Source organism: Halichoerus grypus, chromosome 14 (assembly GCF_964656455.1).
Source record: "Halichoerus grypus chromosome 14, mHalGry1.hap1.1, whole genome shotgun sequence".
Taxonomy (NCBI): domain Eukaryota; kingdom Metazoa; phylum Chordata; class Mammalia; order Carnivora; family Phocidae; genus Halichoerus; species Halichoerus grypus.
Window position 1 is genome coordinate 91,868 of NC_135725.1, and position 15,016 is coordinate 106,883.

The following is a 15,016-nucleotide window of genomic DNA, read 5'->3' on the forward strand; positions in this document are numbered from 1 at the left end:
ATGCACATCACTAGGGAGCACGGAAAAGAAAGCTGCTGAGTCAGAGCCCAACCCCATCTAAACCCAGAGTGGGGAGCGTCACTGCAATTCCTTCATTATAATCCATTCAAATTGTTGTTGCTCTTTGGGGTTTTTTGGTAGGCTCCACACCCAGCATAGCTCCCAATGTAGAGTCAACGTAGGGCTTGAACTCATGACCTTGAGATCAAGACCTGAGCAGAGATCAACAGTCAGAGGCTTAACCCAGTGAGCCATCCAGGTGCCCCTGTTTTGGTTTGGTTTTAATCCTTCTATTTTCACATACTAGTTTGTCACTTATTGGTCCATAAAAATTCTCCACAAAAAATTTAAAAAGGAGTCAGAAAAACATGGCTTAAGGAGTTTTTTGTGTCTTCTTCTGGTAGTTTCTTGTATACTCCACAACAGTTTCACTTTTAATATTGGATAAGTACCAGCTGTGGGAATTGACTCCTAGGTGCCTTACTGCCCACACCCGGTGAAGGCCTAAATACTGAAATAGATAGAATGTACTCCAAATGCTAGGAGCTCACCGAGACCTCACATGATTAGCCCTAATTTGCCTTCACATGATTAGCCCTAATTAATGGGACCATCAGGAGCTTGCTAAATTCCTTTACAAAGTAGTGAAGGAAGCCTAAGATTAAGGACAAAACCCTTAAAAAAAGACTTATTTATTTATTTATTTATTTGCGAGAGCGCGCAAGAGAGCAGAAGCAGAGGGAGGGGCAGAGGCAGAGGGTGAAGGAGAAGCAAGCTCCCCACTGAGCGCAGAGCCCCATCCCAGGACCCTGAGATCATGACTGGAGCCGACGCTTAACCGACTGAGCCACCTAGGTGCCCCAGGGACCAAATTCTTATCCAACAGACTATCAGCTGTCAGTTACTAGCATCCAGTGATGTACAATCCTGTGTAGTCGTAGGCTCTAAAACATCCTCTGCTCCCTTCTCAGCCAAAACATCTATATTTTCATTATAAACATTGTGCATAGAACATTAGTAAGCCCGTAAGATTTCCATGACTACATTTTTTGGAAGGCAACTTGACACTATTAATTAATTATAATTGACAACACATCTTTACACCCAGGCACCCATTTCAGGTACTATAAATATGTATGTGCAGACTGACTAATGATGTGCCCACCCCTCACAAAAAAACACTCAAAAAATAAAAAACTGAAAATAAATTAGAAACAAGTTAATGCCTACCCACAGGAGAAGGATGAGTTAAGTAAGGATATATGCAGACTGAGATACGTGGATGCTCACGAGAGGGTCAGGGCCATGCCGGCTGCCCGGGCTTGGTTCTCTAGAGAATAACAACACCACCAGGGCATCGTACAACTTGGCAGTTGCTTCCTTGCTGAGACCGGTGAGCTCTGACCTCCATACTGTCCTCCTGTCCTGCTCCCCTTTGTCACAGCAGAGGATACCAGCATCCTTATATAGTGAAGATCCACATACTCTGCCTTGATCGGACTTGGCCTCACAGCCTAATCATCAGACGTTTCCTCTGAAACACTTTAGAATTCAGCAGCTCACCATCCCCACGGTCATTTCTCACCTAGACCCTGGTAACGCCTCCTAACCAGTCCCCTTGTGTCCACTCTGCCCCTATATCCTATTTACCACACGAGTATTGAAGAGGTCGTTTCACAACGCAAATTATTGTGTCATTCTTGAAACCTCTGATGGACTCCACCGCATTTGGAGAGAAGTTGACATTGCCTCATGGAGGCCACCCCTCTTGGCTTTATCTTCCTCTCTGTTGTTCTCAGTAGTCTCTCAGTCACCCCAAACACAGGCTGTTGCTTGTGTTCCCAACACTCATCTTTCAGATCTCCCCAGAGCTACTTCCTCATCATCATTCAGATCTTAAAGTATCTGCTTTTCAGAGAGGCCATCTCAAACATCAGATAAAAAGCGCTTTCACAAATTCTTATCTTTCCCATGGTAATTAGCAGTGCCCTACAAGATCTTATATTTTTGTTTAAATGTTTATTCCTTATCTTTTCAGAAGAATATAAGCTCCTGTGGGCAGGACTCTGGCTTGTGATTAGAACAATGCCCAGCCCACAATGGGGAATCAAAACACGGAGGAAGAGAAAAAAGTAACACAACAAATTGCTCACACTGGTTTCCCTGAGCATGGGGAAGGCAAGAGATATGAGAAAAAAATAAGATCGTAAAATTTTTTTAAATGTCCATGATAAGAATGAATATATAGGGTAACAGTTTTGCACATGCATAAAACTGAGCATGTGTGAATGTGTGTTTATGTTATTAATGAAAAATTAGTTATGACTTTTGTTAAAGATAGTAAGGAAGACTTTATTTAAGGTGGCTACTACAACAGGGTTGTATTGTTGGGGGAGAGAGAGAGGGTTGACTCAGAATACAACAGAGAAAAATGGGAACTTATAGCCCAGCAAGTCAGTAGATAGAAAACTAAGAGGAAACATCAAGGGCAGAGGGGATTCTGGCCAAACAGGATCCTGCTGAATCCTAACAGGATTCCTGCTGAAAGCAGGCCAGGGTGATCAGATATAACCTCAACACCCCTGAAGAGGCCATGCCTTGAGCTTCAGTAGTTGGCATAATTGTCAACGAGCTAAAAGCATGCTGAGAGCAAGTAGTCCCTGTAGGGGAGTGTCTGTGGGCATGAGTCAAGGAAATACATGCGGGGGCCCTGCTGGGGGTAGGAGCCAAGGCTGTCGACAGTGAAGGCAAGAGTATCAAAGACAAAAGCCACCCAGGAGAGCCCTGCCCCAACTGCCCAGCAGCCTCTGCCTGCCCTCAGGAAGCAAGATCACCTGGAGTTATGGTTCCAATGAGGAGGTGGATGCCCCAGAGGTATGACTGATTCCTTAGCCCTCTCCACCATGCAGCTCTATGACTGCCTGGGAGAACCTTACATGCAAGCATAAAAGTCCCAGGATAAACATGTATGAATCTTCCATACATTTTTTAAAAGATTTTATTTATTTATTTGACAAAGAGAGAGAGAGAGTGAGCACAAGCAGGGGGAGCAGCAGAGGGAGAGGGAGAAGCAGGCTCCCCGCTGAGGAAGGACCCCAACATGGGGCTCGATCCCAGGACCCTGGGATCATGACCTGAGACAAAGGCAGCTGCTTAACCGACTGAGACACTGAGGCGCCCCGAAACCACATCACTCTTTGAAAATTTGATAAAATCCCTGATAATTTCCCTGGCCATTCAATATTTTATTATCTATAATCTTTCAATACATCTATCTGGATGAAGTGTATTCAGTAATCAATGGATGGCGTATACGTCCATTTTGGCAATTTAGATTGTATTTTCCTCTGAGTTTCTCGTCTCTGTTTTATGGGTTTCAATAGGGCCAATGGCTTTCAAGATGGTTTATAAGAAACCCTAGCTTTCTATACAGGGTACAATTGGCCATTGGTCTTAATTCAGATCATGGTAGTTACTTATGTATTTACTTCCGTTATAATAAACATACAGTGTTATGTTGGTTTCAGGTGTATATTGTTGCATTTTTATGGAAACAAAGCTGAACTTGGGATTGCACTCTAACCAAAGGCTCACTAACAACAAACAAATCATAACCTGTTAAGTAATGTCTTAAAGGCAAAAATACTGTAGCAATCCACCTTGAACATTTATATTGATCATGATCCCTGTCATTGTCTTTGAGATTATGAAAGAATAGTAGAATACAGATCATCCTTGTTTAATAGATAAGAACACTGTGTTTCATGGATATGAAGTAACTTGGTCAAAGTGACACTGGTTTTAGTGGCTGAACTTTGAGAACTGGAAAATAATCAGAGCATTTTTGGAGATTTACAACGGTGTTGTGATCCAGTTTCAAGCTGTTAAGTCAATGTATGAGTGTGAGGACTTCATAAATACAATAGCAAAAATGTTCTGATAGGAAATGAGAGAGAACTTTATTCAGCACTTTTTTTGGCAAAAGATTTAAAATAAGTATAAATGAGGTTGATGCACTCAGAGAACTATGGAATACTTTCATAATTTCTTAAGGAATTGTAGTGAAAACAGAGTATTCCAAGACTTCCCAGCTGTTAGTAACACAGTGCTCCCATGTGAACATGAATGCCAATCTCACAGCTCTGAGCACCCTACCACCACAAACACCCGCTCACACCTGGATTCGATGTAAGCCCGTTGTACTCTAGGGCCTCTCTCAGGTGGTGGTATTTTTCACCGTGATGCTCTCATGCCCTTGAAGCCCTGGATGCAAGGCCAATGGTAGAGGTTCAGCTTCCTTGTTGCCCCACAGCTCTCAGATGAGATGAATGTTCCTCTCTTAATTGAGGTCACAGTGGGTCATCTGAGCCACAATCTTCCCAAAGCCTGTTGAAACCATATCCGTAACATGGAGCTGTTTTGTTCATTACTTACCCAATTCGAAAAATCCAATTTGTGAGATAATATCAAATTGTGGTAAGGAACTCTGGGGTCATTCTACCCCAGTTTGAGCCCTGGCAGCACCACTCATTATTGGTGGCATGTCTTTAAGTGCCAAAACTAATCTATTTCTGTTTTCCTGCATTTTAAGTGCAGACAACGTCCACAGGTTTCTCCTGATGCACCGACTGTGTATTAATGGGTTAGTACAGGCTTGACATTCAGTTAACTCTCAGTAAATGTGCTATTCTTCTTTCTGTGTGTTGACACTGGCACAAATTGTGAATAAGACACAGACTTGTTCTTAAGATATTTCTAGTTCAGTTCAGCTTATTTGGGTCAGTTGAGTTTATTTCAATTCAACTATTTGTCAGTGGATAATTATAAAAAGTATTTTTCTCAAAAAGATGAGAGTCTACAAAGAAATACAGGCTGTTTGGTAAATGAATAGTTGTAATGAGTACAATAAAAAAGAAGTATGCACAAGGTAAAAGGTAGCAGCCACAGAGAAAGACACCAGGAACTTTAAATTTTATTGTAATGTTAACCTTAAAAATAAAACTGTCAGTTATTTTACCAGCAAAATGGTTTTATTTGGGAATAACAGAATTGCAAATCAGAACATGCAAGCTATAGCAAAACCAAAGGCGAGTCCAACAAACTAAGAGAGAACTATGATTTCATGAAGAAGATGGAGGAAGTTGGGAGGGGTTGTTTTGAATGAACATCCATTGAAGAAAAGCAAGAGTTCAAGGTGGTGAGTTTCTCACTGGCTGAGTTGCAGTGATAGTTGATTTCTTGGGGAGATGCAGTCAACATTTTTCTTTTGGGGCCTGAAATTGACAATTCTTTCCTGCTGAAGATTCTTCTGCTGGAGCCTGTAATTGACATTTCTTTCTATAATTAATGTCGAATAGTACTGCTCTCCCTTGGAGCTTCCCCTTCCAGCCTCTCAAGTCTACTTTAGTGAGGTTTCCCTTTATTGATTTTCACAGTAATATGGGCCAGGCTACATTGGTTGACCTGCCCTTCCCAACCACACTCCACAGAAAGCCAGAATGGGATCAAGTCCTAGGAGCATTCTACTGTTCAACCAGAGACAGTGATAAATGGGGACCGAAAGGTGAGCTTTGAGCCAACATTCAGAGTGCTAAAGTCGTATCAGTGGAGCTAAGATCAGCTGACCAGGCTGAAGGGAGAAGCAGCACTAAACAAGGAAAGCACCACAGTGCTCAGTGAGTCAATGGCAGAAAGATGAGGGTGTTGGCTATGGCGTCAGATGGAGTTTGGAGTTCTTGAATTTTCTTCCCAGGCAATTGGCTTCAGGGTTCTGATCGTTGTTCCTTAAAAGAATGTTAAATAACAAGCAAACAAACAACCTATTCAACACCACACACATTTTTAGGTTATTTAAATTGCCTTATCCTTAGTTTACATATACAAAGAATTTATTTGCCAGGTATTGCAGACAGGCTTTTAACATAGTATTGTCAAACTCTTGGAACCAATTTGACTCGTCTGCTTTATAGAAAATAACCACCCTTTGACCTACTTGCTAAAGCCGGTCCTCATCGTCAAACCAATCAGCCAAATCCAACTCACGTTCTGACAGAAAAATCTTAATTTTTTTGTTTAATTCAAATAAACACGGTATTAAAAGTCTGTGACGGGAGACTTGACAAGAGCCTGTTGCTTAGATAAAACACTCTCTCAGGGGTGAGGCATTCTCAAACTATCCCCTTGTTTAGCCCTCAGAAGTATTTAAATCCATGCTCCACAATCAGATCTGGAATGGGTGAGGGGCTTTGGTGAAGTAGGAGAAAGGTGGCTGTGGAAGCGAAGGTGAGAAAGAAGAACTTGCGGAACAGAGATGCTTTTTAGAGCAGGTTAGCTGTAGAAAAGAGTACACACCTAAGGTGAGAATCTGGAAATTGGTTATCTAAAAGCTATTCATGGCCATGGAACCTCTGGAAGTCTTCCCAAATCCCATGGGGTATACATATCCCTGTTTGAACACCAGTGACCTAAGTTCCCTTAAGTTTGTAGTGTGTGCCAGGATTGAGTGGATTAAAAAGTACACTATCAGAGTAGTCACTGATAGTGCTAGGAAAAATTTCCCCAAACTTGGAAATTAAAAAGATGCCATATCCATCAACATCGTACTAGAAGACAATTGCTCAACAATCCCACCTAAGGGTCAGCTAACTCTCTAGGAAAAGAACTGATTATTTATTTTTAACTATTTATTATTGATTAGGCCCAGACATGTACAGCCCTGTAAAGGTAGAAGTTAGACTATAAGAAACTGATCAGTTGCTTTTTTCTATGGTGGGAAAATTAGATAACCCCAAATATTACAGTTTAATTGCCCTACAGGACATTAACTAAGGAAAGCACCACAGTGCTCAGTGAGTCAATGGCAGAAAGATGAGGGTGTTGGCTACAGGACATTAACTAAGGCTGCCTCTAATTTAGCAATCATTATTCCTTTTGTTCTCACTCACTTTTGTTCTCACCTACTTTTTCAGATTCTCTTCTGAACTCACTTTATGTGTTCCCTTATTAATAAAATAAATGATTTCACTCATATGTGGAATTTAAGAAACAAAACAAATGAGCAAAGGGGAAAAAAAGAGAGAGAGAGAGCGAAACCAAGAAACAGACTCTTAATTATAGAGAACACACTGATGGTTAGCAGAAGGGAAGTAGGGGAGACATGGGTGAAATAGGTGACGGGGAGTAAGGAGGAGGAGCACCGGCTGATGTATGGAAGTGTGGAATCACTATCTTGTACACCTGAAACTAACATAACACTGTATGTTAACTAACTGGAATTAAAATAAAATAAATGAAATATTGGCATGTGCTCACTAACCCTTTGGGTGAGAATTATGTTTTTGAACATTTAGACAATTACATGTTGGCAGAGAAATTTACCTTGCATAAAAATAGGATACCTTGAAGAATTTTTAGCAAGGAAATGACCTAAGATGGATTTGTATTGGAAATACCAATTTTGTTTGAAGAGTGCATACATAGATGGAAGTAAACCCAAAGATAAAGACACTAAATTACTGAGAGATGAGAAGGGTATGAACTAGGGCACTGGCAGTGGGAGTGAGCAGGTGCAGAATGACTTGAGATATAGAATAAATAGGGCATGATGGTTGCTTGGATGTGTGGGTAGGGAAAGAGAGGTAGGTGAGAAAGGCTGTAAGTAACATTCGATAACTGATTATGAGGGGGTGGCAAGGAAAAGGAGGAGCTGACCTACATCAGCAATAATTCCTGCGTTAGGCATAGAGATTGTATCAGGTGGCAGCAACACACATTTAGCATGTGAAACAGAGAGAAGTAGGGCAAGGAAGAAAGTCCTTAAGTTCCTCGCCTTTTACATAGTTCACACACATTATAGAATAAACTCTTTGTCTCCCTGGCTCACTCAAAATTCCATCCTTCCTTCTGAAATGTTTGCCTGTCCCATCTGATTCTGAATCATCCTAGCATCCACTACAGCCTGACATACACTTTGTTTCAAAAAGGTAAATCACGGGGCGCCTGGGTGGCTCAGTCAGTTAAGCATCTGCCTTCAGCTCAGGTCATGGTCCCAGGGTCCTGGGATCAAGTCCTGCATCAGGCTCCCTGCTCAGCGAGTAGCCTGCTTCTCCCTCAGCCTGCTGTCCGCCCCCCCCCCACACCCGCTTGTGCTCTCTCTCCCTCTCTCTCTCTCTCTCTGACAAATAAATAAATGAATAAATAAATAAAATCTTAAAAAAACGTTTAAAAAAAAACAAAAACAAAAGGTAAATCACATTTACCTTTTAACCAAATTTGCTAAATGGAATTACTCTGTAATGCAAGGAATTAGGAAGATTAAGTAAGGATAGTTCTCCATGAAGAAAAGGGGGGACCAACTGAAGTGAATCCTTTCAAACAACAGACAGATATGGAAATACAGATATGTGCACACATGAAAGGGCCAAGGTACATTGACACCTCAGTAGCAACAAGCACCCCACCACCCAAATCTTGGTTTTTAAGTACCACTCTAATAAAAGGAATCAGAAACAGCTGACTGCAGGGCTGGGCTGAGAAAATGCAAGATGAAACTGGGGCATCTCGTAGTGTCAGAAAATAACAGTTCTTTTTTTAAAAAGTGATTTCTCTAGAGGACACGGGAGAAAACCTGAAAGAGCCCCAGTGGCCAAAGATGAAACAACTTGAACAAAATAAATGTTAGAATTCTAGGTTGAGGTTGACCTTTCCTCTTCTTTCAATACTTTAAAAATATTGCTCCACTGTCTTCTAGCTTGCATTGTTACCAAGAAAAGTATGCTCTCATTCTCATTTTGCTCTTCTGTATATGATGTGTCTCTTTCTGGGGGCTGCTTTTAAGATTTTCTGTTTATAATCAGTTTTAAACAATTTAATTATGATGTGCTTTGGTGTAGTTTTCTTCATGTTTCTTGTCCTTAGGGATTCTGGAGCTTCTTGGATCTGTGAGTTTATAGACTTCATCAAATTTGTAAAATTTTGGCTATTATTTCTTCAAACACTTTCTGTGCCCCTCGCATTCTCCTCTAGGGCCTTGAACTGTATTTTAAGCTAATGTGTGGATCTGCACACACCGAGGAGCTCCACTTTGTTTCCAGTTTCTGTTTTCAATCTGTGTTATTTTGCGTAGCCTCTATTGCTATTTTCAAGTTCACTACTCTTTTCTGCCAAGTCTAAAATGTCATTAATCCCATCCAGGGCAATTTTCATCTTTGACATCTTATTATAAATTACTACCTCCAATGGAAACCACAGCAGGATTTCAGTGTATAACCTGAATGGCTGATTCTGTTATTCTTCTTAGAAAATATATGGTATATAGAAGCTATTTCTTCAGAACTGGCATTTTACTAGGCACCTTGCCTTCAAAAACCTCTTCTAGGAGCTGCCTAGAAGAAATACTGCAAGTCTGTGTGTGCAGTTAAAGAAGTACTTTTGAGCAGGTGTGCACATATGCGTGTGTGTTAAGGGGAAGGTGATGTGGAGTGAGAAGGTATGCTGGGGTATCAAAGGAATTAAGTCTTGCACCGGTGATGGGATCCTAGTGTGTTTCACTCCTGCACTCCTGAGTACAGTTCCTTTTACTTTTTGTTTTCTTAATGTCTGCCATGCTGTTACACTCATAGAACCTCAGCAATTGCTCTATTTCGCTTTCAAGGCCCATGACTCCACCAGAAGCACCACTGTCTTTAGTAAGCAATTCCCAGACCCTAGTCTCAGTGAAAATCCCACCATTCTAGGTATTTCACTTGTGCACAGAGGATCTGAGCAACCCGGCTATTCTAAGCACACTGCTCCTATATCCAGTTTTTAAATAAGCCCTTTTGGTTCTGCCTCCAATCTGTATCTTTCCATCCCCACTGCCATCACCCTATTCAAGTCACCACCACAACTTACATGGACCACTGAAGTAGCCTCATACTTTTGTTCTCACCCTTCTCAAATTCATTCCCTACAAAGCTATGGAATGATTGGGGGGAAGTCTATTTGTTTTATTATTTCCTTTGGGAATATTGATCGACTTCTGCATGTTGATTTTTGTGTCCTGCAACTTCACTGAATGTGTTTATTATTTCTTTAAGATTTTATTTATTTATTTGAGAGAGAGAGTGAGCACAAGTGGGGGAGGGGCAAAGGGAGATGGAGTGGGAGAAGCAGACTCCCCACTGAGCAGGGAGCCCAATGTGGGGCTCAATCCCAGGACCCTGGGATCATGACCTGCGCCAAAGGCAGGCCCTTAACTGACTGAGCCACCCAGGCGCCCCGTGTTTATTATTTCTAATAGTTAATTTTGTTGTTGTGTCATTAGGGTTTTCTCTATATAATATCATGTCTTCTGCAAAGGTAATTTTACTTCACCTGTCATTTAGATGTCTTTTATTTCTTTTTCTTGTCAAGTTTCTCTGGCTAGAACTTCCAGTATTACATTAAAGAGAGGTGGCTAAAGTGGGCATCCTTGCCTTGTGCCAGATCTTAGATGGGAAGTTTTCATTTTTTCCCCATTTGTTATGATGTTAGATTAGGGCTTTTCATATATGGTCTTTATTGTGTTGAGTTAGGCTCCTTCTATGCCTATTTTGTTGAGTTTTAATGATGAAAGATATTGCATTTTGTCAAATGTTTTCTCTGTATCTGTTTAGATGATTATGTGGTGGGTTTTTTTTCTTTCATTTTGTTTATGTGGTGTATCATATTTATTGTGTACATTGAACCATCCTTGTGTCCCAGGGATAAATTCCATTGGTCATGGTGTATGGTCCTTTTAATGTGCTCTTGAATTCAGTTTGCTAATATTTTACTGAGGAGTTTTGCATCTGTATTCATTAAGAATATTGGCCTGTACTTTAGGTGCTCAGATGCTGGGTGTGTATATTTTTGTAATTGTTGTATCTTACTGTTGAATCATTATGACCTTGTCTTTAAAGACAGGTTTTGACTTAAAGTCTATTTTGTATAATATAATTACACCACCCCTACTTTCCATTGGTTACCGTTTGTATATAATATTTTCCCCATCTTTTCTTTTTTTCTTTCTCTTTTAAAAAGTTTTGTTTAAAGATTTATTTTTTAAGTAATCTTCACATTCAAGCCCCATGAATTCATAATCCCAACATCAAGAGTTGCACGCTCTTCTGACTGAGCCAGCTAGGCGCCCCTCCCATCCTTTCACTCTTAGCCTATGTGTCTTTAAATCTAAAGGGGGGGTCCCTTGTAGACAGCATACCACTACATCATATTTTTTTAACCATTCAATCACTGTATGCCTTTTGACTGGTGTGCTTAATTCAAGTATATTTAATTATTGATAAATGAGGACTTAATATAGCCCATTTATTTACTTATTAAGATTTTATTTATTTAAGAGAGAGAAGGAGAGAACGAGCGAGAGAGCACAAGCAGGGGGAGCGGCAGAGGGAGAGGAAGAAGCAGGCTCACCACTGAGCAGGGAGCCCAATGTGGGGCCCGATCCTAGGACCCTGGGATCATGACTTGAGGCCTAAGGTAGACGCTTAACAACTGAGCAACCCTGGACCCCCATCCCTTTTATTTAAAAAAAAATTTTTTTTTTAAAGATTATTTATTTTATAGAGAGAGGGTGAGCGGGAGGGGCAGAGGGACAGGGAGAGAATCCTCAAGCGGACGCCCCGCTGAGCCGGAGCCAGACATGGGACTCAATCCCAGGACCCTGAGATCATGACCTGAGCCAAAATCAAGAGGGCCACTCAACCGACTGAGCCACCCAGGCGCCCCTCTTTTGTTTTGTTTCTCAGTTGTTTTGTCTCTCTCTTCCACTCTTGCTTATCTTCGTTATTTGATGATTTTAGTGATTTTCTTTGATTCTTTTATCTTTATCTTTTGTGTATTTACTATAGGTTTTTTCTTTGTAGTTAACTGGCACGAGCCAAGCTACTCATGCTGTTTGACAAGGTCCAAGTATGGGGGACGATCCTGAAAACAGGAGACTCCACAGCTGGCTCCTGCTATTCTCTTTCATTTTGTTTATGGCAATCTTTATAATTGTGGGAATATTTCTGGGGTTTCATGATAAAGTGACTACTCATCTTAGTTACGCCTATCTAAGCAATCATAATGAAACTAATTCCACGAAGAATTAGTTTCTATAGAACAAAATAACAAGACGGTCACGCTCTGTCTAGCACCTTTCTCTTTGCGTACTGTTTTTTAGTTTTAGCGAAAGCCAATAAGTGGAAATCAATAAAGGTCATGTTAATCATTACAAAGGAAAAATGAAAGAAGGCTATGGCTGTAATCCAGAAAATGATCTAAGATTTGGAAAAACAAAAATATCCTAACATATAAATAAAGTTCCTCCGAGGCTGTCAGGAGGAGATGCTTGCAACCTGATCCTGTGTCTGTGTCTCCTCATTCGCCGACGCCGTCCTTTCCTACGAGAGACCCACCCCGGCCGACTCCAGCAGTTAACTTGAGGCTTGCATAGAATATCCTGTAGTTATAACCCTCGGTTTTAAATTTCAATTGCATACAAAAACTCTACACTTTTATCCTCCCCCACATATTTGGTGTTCTTGTACTCAGAGTTTACTTCATTTTGAACAAATTTTTCTCTTAACCCTTAAGTTAGGGTTAAAAGTAATTTATAAATAACCATTACAGTGTACCATTTGTTGTATATTTACCTTTACCAGTGAGATTTAGGATCTCATGCTCCTGTTGAGCATGTTTTCATTTCAATTTGAAGACTCCTTTAAGCATTTCTTTTTTTTTTTTTAAGATTTTTTTTTTTTTTTTTAAGATTTTATTTATTTATTTGACAGAGAGAGCGAGAGAGCACAAGCAGGGAGAACAGTAGAGGGAGAGGGAGAAGCAGGCTCCCCGCCAAACAGGGAGCCCGATGCGGGGCTCGATCCCAGGACCCTGAGATCATGACCTGAGCCGAAGGCAGACGCTTAACGACTGAGCCACCCAGGCGCCCCAAGATTTTTTTTTTTTTGACACAGAGAGAGAGACAGCCAGAGAGGGAACACAAGCAGGGGTAGCGGGAGAGGGAGAAGCAGGCTTCCCTCGGAGCAGGGAGCCCGATGCAGGGCTCCTTTAAGCATTTCTTGTAAGGCTAGTGGTGATGAACTCCCTCAGTTTTTGTTTGTCTTGGAACGTCTTTATCACTCCTTCATTTTCAAAGGAAAATTTTGCTTCATTTCAAAGGTATAGTTATTCTTGGTTGGCAGTTTTTTCTCTTAGTACTTTGAATATATCTTCCCATTCTCTCCTGGCTTGCAAGGTTTGTGCTGAGAAATCCACTGATAATATTAAAGGAGTTCCTTTATATGTGATGAATGGCTTTTCTCTTGTTGTTTTCAAAATACTATTTTTGTCCTTAATTTTTGGCAATATGATTTTATAATGTATCTTGGTCTATTCTTTGGATTTATCCTATTTGGAAACTTTTCAGCCTAATTAATTTGGATGTCTATTTCCCTCCCAAGATTTGGGAAAATTTCAGCCATTATTTCTTTAAATACACTTTCTACCCCCTTTTCTCTCTTCTCCTTCTAGGATATATTGCATATCCCATATTCAAACAGTTTTATTTTGTTGATGCTTTCCCATTAATATCACAGACTTTCTTCACTAATTTTCATTTTATCCCCTCTGAATGGATACTTTCAAATGACCTTTGAGGGTGCAGATTCTTTCTTCTTGAATGAGTCTGTTGTTGAAGGTCTCTCTTGTGTTTTTGATTTCATTCATTGTTTTCTTCAGCACCAGAATTTTAGTTCTCTTTTATAAATTCTGTCTCTCTGTGGAACTCATTTTACACATGTATTGTTTTCCTGATTTTGTTGTCTGTGTTCTTTTGTGTGTTCACTGAACTTCTTTAAAATAATTATTTTTAATTCTTTCCCAGGAAATTCACAGATTTCCACTGGAGACTGTAACTGGAAAAATATTCTTTTTTTGTTGGTGGTTTCTTATTTCTTCATTTTTTAAAAAAGATTTTCTTTATTTATTAGGGAGAGAGAGAGAAAGCACAAGCAGGGGGAGTGGCAGGCAGAGGGAGAAGCAGGCTCCTCGCCGAGCAGGGAGCCCAACGTGGGACTCAATCCCAGGACCCTGAGATCATGACCTGAGCCGAAGGCAGATGCTTAACCGACTGAGCCACCCGGGCATCCCATTTCCTTGATTTTTTTGTGTGCGTGTGTGTTTCTTATAGCCTTACATTGATCACCTTGCATTTGAAGGAGAAGTCCCCTTTCCAGACTTTAGAGACTACCTTTACTGGGCAAAGATGTTCACCTACAGTTGGGTGTGAGGGTGCTGGGTGAGGTGGGATTTGGCAGCTCCAGCTCTGGGAGAGTGCAGCAGTGTGGACTCTCAGTAGCTCTGTCAGCTGAGGTTAGCATCAGTGAATACTGTAGAGGTCCTTGGCAGCCAAGGCTGCAGATGAACATGGTAGCAGCAAGGACTGCTGGAGTCCTCAGTGACAAAGAATGCTGAGGTTCTCCTGCACTTCTTTTCCCCAGCAGGGTTAATTATAGCTGAGGGGATCCCTCTTGGTGCTGAGGTCCAGGGTGACACAGTTAAAATGCTTCCTATTCTTTTCTATGCAGACATCCCCAGGTTATTGTTTTATTTTGTTTTGCTCCACTAGGTTCCTGTGGCTTCATTGTGTTCCAGAACTCTCTGAGCTGTTTTCCTTGGTAAGTAGTTGTTACATTTGTTTTCTTTGGAGGACAAAGGTTGGGATCTTGTAGTCTACCATCTTGCTGACACTACTCCCCTGTAACACTTTTCTGAATTCAAGTCCTTCTAGTAAAACACTGAACCTGAGGGTGGTCTTTAGTACCCCAACCACAGACTGAATCATTAAATTCCTTGATTTTAGTGTAATGCAGTATTAAACTTACCTCACTTTTAAAATTCAGCTGTAAGACAGCATGATTAAGTCATTTAAGTGGAAAAAAATCAACAAAAATATATAACCAAAATGAATAAACTCTTATATTCCTCCTCCTAGGAAAAACATACTGTATTAGCAGGG

General features: G+C 40.7%; 1 long non-coding RNA gene across 1 annotated transcript; it reads right to left on the reverse strand.

The window, feature by feature from the left end:
- Positions 1-5,008: 5,008 nt before the first annotated feature.
- Positions 5,009-8,325, reverse strand: LOC144380167 (uncharacterized). The gene is made up of 2 exons (XR_013444002.1): positions 8,259-8,325; positions 5,009-5,318 (listed from the first exon to the last, which is right to left on the reverse strand). It is a non-coding gene; the product is annotated as an uncharacterized LOC144380167 (long non-coding RNA).
- Between the last annotated feature and the right edge of the window lie 6,691 nt (positions 8,326-15,016).